This window comes from Parasteatoda tepidariorum, chromosome 2 (assembly GCF_982258835.1).
Source record: "Parasteatoda tepidariorum strain Cologne lab strain chromosome 2, Ptep-v5.0, whole genome shotgun sequence".
Classification (NCBI taxonomy): domain Eukaryota; kingdom Metazoa; phylum Arthropoda; class Arachnida; order Araneae; family Theridiidae; genus Parasteatoda; species Parasteatoda tepidariorum.
The window spans coordinates 131,229,376-131,243,096 of NC_141756.1; the positions used below are offsets into that span (position 1 = coordinate 131,229,376).

General features: G+C 29.9%; 1 protein-coding gene across 8 annotated transcripts in view; it reads right to left on the bottom strand.

Moving 5' to 3' along the window:
* The window catches only part of LOC147816233 (histone deacetylase 9-like), a 163,336-nt gene that overhangs the window by 80,098 nt on the left and 69,517 nt on the right, over positions 1-13,721 (bottom strand). For 6 of the 8 annotated variants that reach the window (XM_087158404.1, XM_087158402.1, XM_087158403.1 and 3 more), the window contains one exon: positions 9,353-10,126. The gene's annotated coding sequence lies outside the window, so the exon portion shown is untranslated. Of the gene's footprint in view, positions 1-8,563; positions 10,127-13,721 lie in introns of those variants that run through there. The other 2 variants (XR_015431892.1, XR_015431893.1) reach the window with 1 other exon arrangement.

Here is a 13,721-nt window from a genome sequence, read left to right on the forward strand (position 1 = left end):
CTGGCTCGGACATATCCTTAGAATGTCCAAAGAAAAAATTACATCTGTTGCGCTTACATGGGCCCCTGATGGTAAAAGAATAAGAGGAAAACCCAGACTTACCATCCAGCTCATGTTTTTGAGCGAATTAAAAGAATGTAGAATATCTGTCTGGGAGGAAGCAAGATCTATTGCTAGAGACAAGAGGCGTTGGAGGGATATGCTAGAGGCTTTAAGTGCCCAAAGGCACGTAGAGGATAAGTAAGTAAGTAATAAATATATAACATAAATAATGTCTGATTTGACTCAGAATTTTATTGTCATAAAATGTTTTTACATTGCATTTTAACTGCAAATATTATCAAGAATATCACTTTCATGAAATACCAACTTTTTTTAATACCAAATTGTTTTTAAAAATATAGCAGAATTTTCAATCTCATGCTTACAATTTATTATTGTAAAATTTTAAATATTCATTATTTATATAAGATAATTTAATTAAAATTTGCAGGATTTATTTTAGGACAAATTTGCTGTATGTTAATTTACACACAAAATAAATTCAAATTTATTAATAACATAGAACATAGAAAAATAAACAATATTTTATTAATAGCATACTTTTCATGCACCCTGTTATTTTTGTTATAGGCTCTTTAAACGTATTTTGTATTTTAAATAATGCAAGAATCAATTTAAAAAATGTCAATACTTAGAACTTTATTCATTTACATAATTTTTTTTTTCAATTCCAATCATAAAAACAATATAACATCTTTTTCCTTCTACACCAGACAAATCTTACATGTTTCCACAAAATATCAGAAATAGAAGACAGAAATTACTATCAGGATAAAATTTTATCCACACATTATTAGAAATCAGTTAAGCCTTCAGGTATCCCTCGGAAACTTATTTGAAGTTTGATAATATTTTGATTATAGTTCAAAGATTATTCTATACACGAATGAAAGATTATTACATTTGGTTTTGTAGTTTTTATGTTGGGACTGAAATTTGCTTTAAAAAAATAAATGGTATTTATAAATGAAGACTATTGAAAATGAAAGTATATTGAATAATTAATAAGGTAAACTTACATACTAACTGCCATTGTAGAAAAGTAAAATATCAATAAATAACTTTGATAAAAAAAACAGTCTTCAAATTTGTTTTATAAGTATGATGTAACAATTATTTATTCGCATTAAACTAATAACATTAAAACTTATTATAATTTTTTCCAATCAAAACTTTCATTACTTTTCATAGAAATAATTTCTTAATTAATATAGAGGAATAATTTTTCTGGCATTTCACATTAAAATATTAGCCAAGCAACTAGCCAAACTTCGTTGCATTGTTATTTTAAAATATAAAACATAAGAGATTGTATTTATTAATTTTAAATTTCAATCCTTATTTCTGTTGATTAAAAAAACATGTTTTCTATTGTTTGAAGAAAAAAATTAATTTTCCTTAAGAATTCTTTAATTTTTGAATTGCTTCCTTAATGCAATTTAGAAAAATCAGAAAACATATTCGGTAAATATTTACCTTATCCCCCACAAAGTCACTCCATTTTATGGTAATTATTAAAAACTTTTTTTTAAAAAAAAGTAGTGAATATATTATATAAAAATAATGTTTAAAATTAAAAATTCCACACTTCAAACTGCTCTATATTCTACAATCCCTTTCCGTTTTATTTTCTTATCTGCTTCTGCATTCGTCCCCTCTCTGTTTTGGTGTATTTTGATTAGCATAATATTTTGTTTATTATTATTTAAAGTTAACACACATTTATCTATAGATACTTTAGTTTTCTGTAATGGTAGCAAGCATACAATTTTACCTTACTAATTTTTCAATATAGTTTTATTTTCAATATAACGAAAAATGCTTTATAAATACAAAATTTTGTTGCATAATTATAAATAAGGCCCGGATTTTGATGACATTTGCATTTTTTTGCATTTTTTGTATTTTTGGACATTTTTTGTCCTTTAGAGAATTTTTTTAGATTTAAATGGCATTTTTTTAAATTTTGGGGCGTATTTTGCATTTTAAAGTATTTTTTAAGTTTTTTGTTAATTTTTTCCAATTTTTATTATTTTTTGGGGTATTTTTATTACATGAAGAACAAGATTTGTCTTATAATTTGTCTTGATTCAGAAGATGCTGCATCAATTAAGATAGCGCAAAACGTGTAGGCCTCTGATAAAATCGAAGGAAACTTATCATTTATCAAGTCTAACTTTGCTATTGTGTCCTCGACAATTACAAGCTTGGAGAAACAAGAATTGGAACTTTGCGATGCAATAAATTCTATTGACGTAGTGAGTCAATTGTTGCAAAAAGCAAGTGGAAAGATAGCACAAATAGTTGCAGCTAAATTGAACAAAGTTTTGGAGAAGAACACTGGCTTCCAAACAATGAAGAAAATATCTAGGATATTAGCAGGTGAAGTAATATCTTTTCAAATTGAAGACGAATTGATAGTAAGTGAGACCGTCTTTTTCAAGTACGCACCAATAACATCAGTAGACGTTGAAAGAAGCTTCTCCAGGTATAAAAATTTACTTTCAGACAAGAGACGCTCGTTTACATTTCAAAATATCAAAAATCATTTAATAATCCAATGTAATTCTAATATTTAGTAGATTTATTAGATGGAAATTGTTATATTCATTAAAGTTTCTATACAAAATGAAAATGTTTTGGAGTCAATACATTTTCCTTTTTTTTTGTTATTTTAGGATATAAAATATATTTTTCAAACTTTAATGAACGTAGAACAAGTAGTGCATTGCTTTATATTTTTTGAAATGACTCATAATATTAAAGAGTGAGAAATTCTTTTAGGGGAAGCAAGACGTTTTCGATGTCGAAAAAATGATTTTTTCAACCATATCGACAAGCAATTTTTTCTTAATATTAAATACATTTTAAAACTTTAAACTTTACATTTATGAAAACTACATATTAATATCATTCAATAACAATAAAAAGGAATTTAAGATGTTTATAAATTTAATTTTTATAAATATTTGAAAATTTAATGTATATATAATTTTTTTTTAACCAGACATAGCTTTCGGTACGCTCAAAAAATTTTCTACATTAAATATCAAGAAAAAATTGGCATACACTCATGTAAATATGTTTGAAAAATCAGGTGAACTAGTTTGTTGTATAATATATACAGAATATATTATATCTAAGCAAAATAAATGTTGCATTTCTGAAAAAAATGCAAAATTTCGTTCAAATTTTGAAAAACTTCCTCTGTATAACAAAATTATAATGAAAAAAATACACTTTATATAGTTAATTAAATGTAAATAAGGTATATGTACAAGCATAGAAATTTTCATAACATTACAATGATTTGTTTTTTGTACGAGCGTACCGAAAGTTATGTCTGGTAAAAAAAAAAATTTATTTACATTAAATTTTCAAATATTTATAAAAATTAAATTTATAAACATCTTAAATTCCTTTTTATTTTTATTGAAAGATATTAATATGTAGTTTTCATAAAAGTAAAGTTTGAAGTTTTAAAATGTATTTAATATTAAGAAAAAATTGCTTGTCGATATGGTTGAAAAAATCATTTTTTCGACATCGAAAACGTCTTGCTTCCCTTAGTTCAATATTTTTACTTTATTTAAGTCATGTCATAAGGAATTTTTAGCGCAATGTTCGCATTTTTAGAGCACATTTTAAGGGCATTAGTTGAGATTTTTTAGCTCATCAAAATCCGGGCTCTAATTATAAAGTATAATAAAGATTGTATTTCTTAATTTTTAAATTTTAATATTCTTTTTAATTTTTATACCTGTTGAAAGTAAAAGCATGTGTTTGATTTTTGAAAAAGTGTAATTTTTTTTATTTGTGAAATAGTTCTTTTATTTTTTCATGCGAATTGCTTTAATTTTAGAAAAGCTTATTTTAAAACACGTTAGAAAACTAAGAAAACATCTGTGGCAAATATTTACCTTATCTCTCACAAAGTTACCCAATTTTTAAAAATACAAATTCTCAATACCCCTATCTGTTTCTACATTCATCCCCTCTTTTGTTTGGTTTATGATGATTTGCATAATATTTAGTTCATTATTATTTAAAATTAACTATTGATACTTTTTTATTTATACTTTACATTTATCTATTGATCCATTACTTTTCTACAATGTAAGTATGTACAGTGGTGGCCAAAAGTGTGGACACTTTTTGAAAGTCTCATGTTTTTCAGCTTTGTGTGCTTGTAGAATATATTAATTTTCACTTAAATACAAACGTTTATATATCAAATTGAAGGTAATTTAATGTAGAATTCAATAATAAATACAGTATTACAATATCTGTATTACGAAAAAAGTTATACAATTAATAGTAAGATCTATCTTAGATTTGCAATTTTTTAAAGTGATACTTTCACAATCAATACTTAGTAGGATAACCCTTAATTTTTAAGACAGCTTCACAGCGTCTTTTCATCGAGTGAACGAGTGTTTGGAGTTCATCTTTCATAATCACATGGTGCCAAGAATCAATTATAGCTTCACTTAGTTGTCTTTTATTGGATGGACGTTTTATTCGTACAAGAATTTTCAAACGTCGCCACAAATTTTCAATTGGATTGAGATCAGGGCTGTTTCCTGGCCATGGTAATATATCTATGCCTTTATTTTGAAACCATGCATTGCATACTTTTGCTGTGTGGCATGGAGCTGAATCCTGCTGAAAAATAAATGGTTCGTTGTTGGGGAAGAATTCCCTGATGGAAAGTATCAATTTTGGTTTCAGGACAGTTTCGATGTATTTTTTGGCATTCAGGATGCCAAATCAGGCCGAAAAAAATGCACAAGTGCTACTACCGATAGAAAAATTAAATGGCTATACCTTCAAGATAGAAAAATGTCATCAGATGCCATTAGATGTGAAATGAATGCAGTAAGTTCAAGAACAATAAGAAAAAGCTTATCAGGATTTGGACTACAAGCTAGAATTCTAAGGAAAAAACCATATTTAAATCAAAAGCAACGCGAAAAACGAGTTAAGTCGGCAAAAGAACACATTAAATGGTCAGAAAATCAGTGGAAGCAAGTAATCTGGAGTGATGAGAGTAAAATATCGCTCTTTGGAAGTGATGGTAGAAAATACGTGAGACGTAGAGTAGGTGAAGCGCTTCATCCTGATTGCATTGAAGCAACTACTAAAAATCCAACAAATGTCATGATTTGGGCATGTAGATCTGCAGATGATGTGGGCCGAATTCAAGTGATTCATGGCATCCTGAATGCCAAAAAATACATCGAAACTGCCCTGAAACCAAAATTGATACCTTCCATCAGGGATCTCTTCTCCAACAACGCACCATTTATTTTTCAGCAGGATTCAGCTCCATGCCACACAGCAAAAGTATGCAAAGCATGGTTTCAAAATAAAGGCATAGATATATTACCATGGCCAGGAAACAGCCCTGATCTCAATCCAATTGAAAATTTGTGGCGGCGTTTGAAAATTCTTGTACGAAAAAAACGTCCATCCAATAAAAGACAACCAAGTGAAGCTATAATTGATTCTTGGCACCATGTGATTACGAAAGATGAACTCCAAACACTCGTTCACTCGATGAAAAGACGCTGTGAAGCTGTCTTAAAAATTAAGGGTTATCCTACTAAGTATTGATTGTGTAAGTATCACTTTAAAAAAAATCAAATCCAAGATAGATCTTACTATTAATTGCATAACTTTTTTTCTAATAAAGATATTGTAATACTGTATTTATTATTAAATTCTACATTAAATTACCTTCAATTTGATATATAAACGTTTGTATGTAAATGAAAATTAATATATTCTACAAGCATCCAAAGTTGAAAAACATGAAACTTTCAAAAAGTGTCCACACTTTTGGCCACCACTGTAAGTTTAAATTACTAATTTTTCAATATAGTTTCATTTTCAATAGTCTTCATTTATAAATACCATTTATTTTTTAAAAGAAATTTCAGTCTAATCATAAAAACTATAAAACCAATTATACCTCTCATCTTTCATTAGTTGTGTAGAATAATCTTAGAACAATAATCAAAATATCTATCAAACTTAAAATAAGTTTCTGAGGGATACCTGAAGGCTTAAATGATTTCAAATTAAAGGTATTTAATCTCTTTTGGTCTAATAATGTGTTGATAAAATTTTATCATGATAGTAATTTCTTTCTTTTATTTCAGATATTTTGAGGAACCCTGTAAGGTTTGTCTGGTGTAAAAAAAGAGATGTAATATTGTTTTTAAGGTTGAAATTGAAAGACAATAATTCAAAATTGAAAATACACTTGTTAGTAAATGTTTTACTTTTTACGCTGATTCTTCTGTTATTTAAAATGTAAAATACGCTTAAAGCCTATAAGAAAAATAATAGGGCACATAAAACAATTTATCCTAATACAACATATTTTTTTCTAGTAATTAATACATTTGAATTTATATGGTATATGTTACAATAAATTTGTCCTAAATTATATCCTGTAATTTTTAATTAAATCATCTTATACCAATAATTAAATTCTTAAATTTTACAGTAATAAGTAAATATGACATTGAATTCAGGAAAACCAATCCTCTTTTATTTAAAATTTTTCGTTTCTACATTTCACGCATTAAACCTTCATTTCTTCTCAAAAATTATATCAAAGGACTATTTTACCGGATTAAGAGTAAAAAATTAAATTTGAAGTAATGCCTCACTTGTCTAGATAGCAATGTCAGTTGCATAAAGTGTTGTTAGTCTAAGTCGAAAAATTGTACTTTCTGCACATAAAACCTTAATAAATTTTCAAACTGTTAAACTATTAAATCAGACAGCTTGGTCCTATTCTCATTCGATTTAGCGTAATGATATGCATAGGTAACGATATCTTACTTGCCTATTTAGCTATGTTAGATACGTTAATAGATATAAATAAAAAATTGTACTTTTATACATAAAACATAAATAACTTTTAGAATATTGGTCACTTCATTCAATTTAAAGAAATCGTAAAAATACTAGATAGTATTTAAAAGTCAATCCTATTTTTATCCCCTTAGCCTTTTAGAAATGCAACATGAAATACATTGTTAATATCAATTCCATATTAAGAGCTAGAAATCCTAATTCTTTTCATACTATGGTGCTCCACTAACGCGGAAGTAAAGTTTTCAAAATTTCTATTTGTAGCTGAATAAAGAAGTTATAAAATGCAAAAAAAATTAAACGGGTATCAATTCAGCGTCTGTCCACAAACTGTTTTTAAAGCTTTTAAAATATATTAAATGGATTATTTCAAAAACAGGTTGGTCATTTAAAGCATTCAGTTTACTTCTAAAATCTTAAAAGTGCTTAGCTGACATACGAATATACACACTAAAAAAATAAAACTTTCGCAAACTCGAAAGATGTTAAGGCTCAATATTGGACAGGACTCAATATTGGACATTAACAAATAAAGTCGACACTGCTTCTAAATTTAATATTTTTACTTCTAAATTTACAATTACCATTTTTTTTAATTTCATGTAGTTCGGAAGCTGTATAAAATCCAAGCATGCCTGAATGTTTTCCTTTTAATTTTATCTGTTTTTGAGACATAAAGTGGCTGTTACGAAAGTTTCGAGGTCTTCCGAACCCCAGCCAAATTGTTTAAAGTCGTTGCAAAATCTAGATCATAAACGATGTTTCTTGCTTTTTAAAATTTATCATCAGATGTTTCAGATCTCCACAATAGTCTAGGAAGTCTCTTCATGTAAAAAGAAATCTGATAAGTACGACAAGAAATTTATGTAAATTCAGGCGGTTACAAACTTAGAAAAACTTAAGTCGTACTTTGATCAACAGTTTACTATCCTCGTTTTTTGGCAGAACTTTCGAAATCCTGAGTTCCTCATTCTCAGTGAGAAGTTTCCCAAAAAACTAAAAATTTTAAGTTTGCCCACAAGAAGTAACCAACGTATGAAAAATACCGAATTTAAAAAAAGTGGTAGTAAATTTAACTTTCATGATTACAGAGTCAAATATAAATATTTACATTAATACAGGATGAGCAGCCAAATTTTTCAACAAAAAATAAGCACTTTTAAGCACTCAAAAAGTATTTTTTTAACACTTTAAAAAAATGACATCATTAGGATATGCGCTCAAATAATTTTTCTCCTTCATATTGTTGAAAATTTTTTATATTTATTTTAACAAATGCAAAATAATTTTGAAAGTTACATGATCATGATAAAATAACTAGTTTCTAACAAGGAATTCTTTTCTTAATTACATTGGCCACCATAAAAACAACTTATGCGCAATTTTAAATATATTCAATATTGAGAGGATTATTCTATTTTTTAATTTAATAATTATTTTACACAATTATGAAAAAAAATATTTACTCAAAATTAGAATTCATTATTTACTATTAAGAAGGTTATCAATTGTATTTTATTAGATTTAAATAAAAGTTATTTAAGCACTGTCTTACCAGCAAATAAGGAAAAAAAAATATAATGTAATAATGATAAAAAGAAAGGTCACGTACCTTCCATTCTCTGAAGCGAGTCAGGGTATCCAGTCATTGATTGAGCTCTATCTCTCCAGATAAATTACCAACAGAACGTCCACCAGCAGTCTGTCGGGCTTCAAACCAAGCTGCAGGTCTTCTTGTTCTGCAAAATATAATGGCCTGACCGATTGATATGGAACCACAGATCTTGGACAATACTGGATATCTGCCTTCGATGGTGTGACACATAACATAGAACTGCTTGACATTTTTTGGCCTCCATTGTTCAGCTGCAACGTTATGTGTTCAGTTATAATCATTTCTGCAAAACAAATCAGGCGAGTAAGTGGCGGAGAACAGCATCATTTGACAACTATTAGACACCTTGCGGTGATTACGCAAACATTGATCATGATGCCTCAAAGTCGAAATCATGACATCAGCTTCATCCAAAACAAAAATTCTCAACTTATCCAAATCGAAGTATCGCTCTCATCTAGCCAATGAAACACTTTTCCAGGCGTTCCGATCACAAAATTCTCTTTTATTGTAGAACCTCTTGTCAAGCTCTCGCCTCTAATAGCTCTTTGGAATTCAATCCCTTCGATAAATTGCGCCATTTTTTGCCACCTTGCCAATCTGCAGGGCAAACTCATATGTAGGTGATGCAAGCCCTGATCTATTCTTACTTAACTAGACAAAAGAGCCGTGATGGTTCAGGGGATAAAGCGTTCGCCTTCCACTGAGGTTAACTGGGCTCGAATTCCGGCGATTGCTTGTTGATACGAATTCCGCATCTGGCTTGCACCGACCACAGTGCTGACGTGAAATATACTCAGTGGTAGACGGAACATAGGTTAGAGTCCCCTTGCCGTCAAGCTAACCATGGCGTGGTCTTCCCCTCCACGTCAGGCAAATGCGGTCTACTTCCTCCAAAAAGTCCTCCACGAAGGCAATTTCTTGATCCAGGAGTTAGTTCCCTTGTCTTCTGGATTTGTTTCAAAATTACAAGGTTATGTAGTTGAACATTAGTTGTAAAACTGAAAATTGGGTCGCCTGTTCAATTACGGTTATAAAATATAAAATAGAGATAGACAAAACGAAAACTGTAGTTTAACCTGTGCGATTATGTTGACTGGGGGATCAGCTAGCAAAGATGCAAGAGTTTTTTCTTGACTCTTGGAAGGAGCATTAATGGCTATTTTTAACAGATTTTGTGGCAGATGGAGCGTAAAATTTCACCGAGTACACAGCAGAGTCACCGTTCTTTTGCAAAATTTCAACTTCATGGGATGAAACTAACAGATGAGTCGTTAGAATCTTTCTCATAATGGATATTTCAGCCGACGACAAACAAATTTCATCATAATCATCATTCGGTAAGATTTGCGTCAACTTTAACATCGTTTTTGTTGGTGTCAGTTGGAGAAGGTGTATCGAAACTCCTAAACGCTCGCTTTTTTGTGCCTGTAGACCTTTCTGGAGCTGTTGATCGAGATAGTGGTGAGCTGCCAGCTTCCTATGGCGTTAGAACAAGCTTAGAAGAAAGTCTAGAATAATCTAAAAGCTGGCTCAAGTCTGTCATTTAGGCTGTCATATCTAAAATCGAAAAAAAAATGCTCTATAAGAAAAATAAAGTTGCAAAAACAAGTTAAATAAAATAGTTATTAAATTCAGAGAAAAACAATATTTACTGTATATATTTAACATAAAAAGCTTCAACCAATCTTTTTCTGTTTTTCCTTTTCTGTAAATCTCTCTTAATTTTCTATTGAAAACAAAACTCTCTTTCTCACACTTTAAAATTCACATGCTGTCTTTTAAACTATTTTTAGTTCAAGTATGCATTAATTGACCTTGACATTTTTCCCTTTGCTAACTCGTGAGAAAACTATATTCCCATAGACCAATTACAATGATTTCCTTTATTCCCTAAAATGAAACATTCAACTAATTTACTTCGGAAGATTTTCCCTAATTTTTATTGAGGAGCACAACGATTTTGTGACTTGAATGCTAGCTCTTTAGGAATGTGTCTCAATAAATGATATTCAGGTATAGCCTGGTGCCTGAAACCTGCTTATTTCCATCTCTCGGCTACGTCTGATTATATATATATAGTAACTCGTATCTTTTAGACTATTTGATATTCATAATCGATAACTGATCAGACAAAAATACTGACTGTAATTAAGTTTTGAATACAAATAAATCTCTGTCATTTCTTTTACCCAAATAATCACAGTGATATAAACAAAATTTAAGAAATATTTCTCGTAAAAGTTTCTTTTTTCTTTCACACAATTAGCTTATACTTAAATCGCAGTACACAAGCAAAGGAGAAATCTTTTTCAATTGCAAATCGTAATCAAAGGAGGCAATTTAACTTTTTGAAAAGCAATTCTACTGTAGAGAATGATGGAAAATAAATTTAAAAATAATCAAATACATCAGTGTTCTCTCTGAACATTTTTGGGGGTCTGGAGGTTATATACGTATATAAAAAAAACTGATTTTGGAGGTTATATATACATATATATATGTGTGTGTGGAATACAGATCCGATCTACGAAGCATTCATCCTATCACGTGATGATATCAAGGACACTTACCTCTACATTTACTCTTCTTTTACTTTTACACCATGTAGTTGAAATGACTGGCTCTAGGAGGATGCCAGTGAAAATTGTAGCTTATTTTGTTATAATATATTTTTATTAAGTTTAGCACAGCTTCTTTATTTTTGAGAAACCCTCGCTTCACCCCCTTTATCCTACAAATGGGGGCTCGTCCACGGGAATGTGGATTGCGATTTGAGCAATAACTTTTCATTTTTTCAACGATTATAGCCAACGAGTCAAGGTTGAGCTATTAAAAACTATTTGAGCCGCGGAGGGCCAAAATTAATCCATTCTACAACGTCGATTACGTCGCGTAGGACGATAATCACAAAAAATTACTTGCTAACAAAAAAAATACGCTGAGCATTGCGTAACCAAACTTCGAAAATAAAAACTGTGGACCAAAAACTGTGACAACGAATCCATTTTCAAGTTCCGCGCAGGGCTGACTTGAATGAAAAACTACAACTGCTAGAAACGCCGTGAAGTTCCTGGAAACAGCTAGATTTACTGTGGAAATTGCCGGAAACAACTAGAATCGTCATCGAAGTTGCTGGAAAGTACTAGAATCACCATCGAAGTTGCTTGAAACTACTGAAACTACCGCATATCGTCAACTGATACAGAGTTCATGCCTGAATTGTGAGTTGCACCAGTGTTACCGGATACCAAAAATTTTATCTGCAAATAAACCTTTGAAGTAGGTGACTCTTTTTTTTTTCTTCTTTTTGGGAACTTCGAAATGTACAAATCAACAAAAACAGATTTAATAACATTAACCCAAGAACTAAATATTCCCACTCCTTCTAACGCTACAGTAACCGAACTAAAAACTATAATTGAAAATTCAGACGAATATAAAAAAGAACCGAACACAGTAAATGGTAAAAATGCAACAACTTAATTTAGAACTAGAAAAAGTAAAATTAGCTAGAATAGAAAAAGAAATTCAACTTCAATCACTTAGTCAAAATGAGCGGGATATGAGCGTAAACAGCAGTTCTGATTTAACAAATTCGCATCAAGATTTAGAATCACTTATTAAAAGTATACGAACCTTAACAGTAACTGTTCCGAGAAATCCTGAAAATCTTGGCTTATTCTTTAATTCTTTGGAGCGAGCATTCAAAACCAAAAACGTAAAAGATTAACTTAAATCCGAAATTCTCATAGCAATTTTGCAAGAAAAAGCAAACAAAGCGCTTTTATACGTGGAAGAGGAATTAAAAAATTACCAAAAACTTAAATCATTAATCTTAAGAGAAAACCAAATAACCCCTCAACAGTGTCTATTTAATTTTCGCCACCAAAGAAAAAATTTTGATGAATCACACATTCAATTTGCAACATGAATTCGTTCAACTTTTGAGTATAATTTACGTCTGAGAGAAGTAAATGACTTTAAAACATTATGTGACTTAATCATTTCGGATAAAATCTATGAAACACTAGACAGAGACACATCCGCCCATATTGGCGTAAGACAGGCTAATGGTTGGATCAAGCCTCTAATAAAGTAAATAGGAACAATTGCAGCAAAAAGAAAAAAAAACGCATCACTATATATTGCTAACATTTTTATTAACATTAACATTTGTGTAATGCACCATTAAGAAATAAAAGTTAATAACTTCAACAAGGAATGAAAAAAAAATTGAGTGAATTAATACACTTATTATTAAAGTTTATTTGCACAGTAAAAAATTCAACTAGCACAATCTTATTAATTTATTTTTATATAGCGGAAGATTGCGGCGACCCCCTGTATTTTGAGGGTCAGAAACTCGACTCCTGTTTGTTTTAGAAAAATAACGTTTTTGCGTCTGATTATGAAAATTAAAATATCGTCTACACAAATAACCACGTTTAAAGTTACCCCCTGGGAAAGAGTTTGAACGTGAAAGTCCGATCATTGGGAGAAAAAGTTATTCAAAGTGGTTTGATTTTTCTTTGCGCACTGCACTTCATGCATATAAATTAATAAAAACTTAAACTATTCACATATTTCTGAAATACAATTTTTACTTCAATTAAAATTTAAACTTCTGAAGCTTGAAGACATGAAAATATCTTTTAAATATCGCTGTATCCATCATACAACTTGTAGAAGGTAAGAAACTGATTGTTTCTGTCACAGTATCTGTTATAGCATCTATCTTCTATATTATATAAAACGCTAATACGTACGTATGTATGTATGTATCAATAAAACCGATGATATTTCTTTTCTCGCGCTGGCAACATTTTTCATTTTTAATTGATTGGATTCGGCGCGCAAGAGTACGTAGTGAGCAACCAGATAACAATAACCAGAGTGAGCATTATCTGGTTGTTCAATTCAGATTCATGCACTAAAAACATGACAATATTTAATTTAAACTCAATTAGGAATTAATTAATTAATTGAAGCGAGAATGCTTTAAAAGGCCGCTGTTGAATTGATATTTTTCTACTGGGAGCTACCTAAACGTCTAAAAAACGTTTAAGTGTTTGTATTGAATGAAATTGAATTTTTTTATATTTCGCGTTTATTTATGCATTGAATTTTCACGCTTTAAAATGCAGAATATTAG